The following is a 928-nucleotide window of genomic DNA, read 5'->3' on the forward strand; positions in this document are numbered from 1 at the left end:
CATCTCCTTTTTGGACCAACTGCAAGAATTATGACCAACAAACCTAAAACCTGTAAAAAAAAATGTCACCAAAATCGGTTATCTTGCCCAGCTCCAGGCTTGGAATTCCATTTTTTTTTTTTTTACCAAATCTACATCTTTCTGGGACAAGTCATTTGTTCCTAGATGCATCACCAGATCAACCTTACTATCCCTTCTAGCAGCCTCTACAATGTTTGCAATCCGTTTTTTTTTGGACTGAACCTGCACTGCAATACCAGGTCAAGCTCCTTTTCTATCACCCTGTTCTAAAAATCCATTTAATATATGGTCCCCAGATAGGGGAACATATCAGATAATAAACTGATAAGAACAGATTGGCCAGAAGGCTGAGAAGCGATTGCAATCCTTCTTCTATCCCTGCTAACAGCACCTGGGAGACATATCACCTCTTTCAACACACCCTCATCCTGCCCTAAAAACAACACCTCTTAAAACAGAGTTACCACCCAACAAGAAGATGCATTCTTTCCTTACTAAATCTTTCCTCTCTCCCTGACGTCTTGCTACCATGCAGTGGCCCAGCCGAGACTTCCCCATTGGGAATCACCTGTCTTCATCAGCAACAACATCCCTACCTAGATAAGCGTAACACTAAAACAATTATGCACGAAGAGGCCAATCATACTATGCTTCTGCCCTACTACTCGCAATCTCCCTGAACCAACTGTTGTCCAAACCGCCCTACATTCATGCTGCCCTAAGCACTAAGCCTATACACACCCCATTCAAGAAACATTTTTAGGCAGAGTTCCCACATGCATGAAAATTTGCCTGAAAACTCACCGCCTTGCATTCTCCCATTGCTGTGTTGCTGATAATTATGGCAAAATTCTGTGACCACTGGAGAATGAAAGGGGGCATGATCATATGTGTTTAGATCCCACAC

At 42.8% G+C, this 928-nt stretch overlaps 1 pseudogene; it reads right to left on the reverse strand.

The window, feature by feature from the left end:
- Positions 1–227: 227 nt before the first annotated feature.
- On the reverse strand, positions 228–380 carry LOC138768249 (U2 spliceosomal RNA; annotated as a pseudogene).
- Between the last annotated feature and the right edge of the window lie 548 nt (positions 381–928).

Source organism: Dendropsophus ebraccatus, chromosome 11, assembly GCF_027789765.1.
Source record: "Dendropsophus ebraccatus isolate aDenEbr1 chromosome 11, aDenEbr1.pat, whole genome shotgun sequence".
NCBI lineage: Eukaryota > Metazoa > Chordata > Amphibia > Anura > Hylidae > Dendropsophus > Dendropsophus ebraccatus.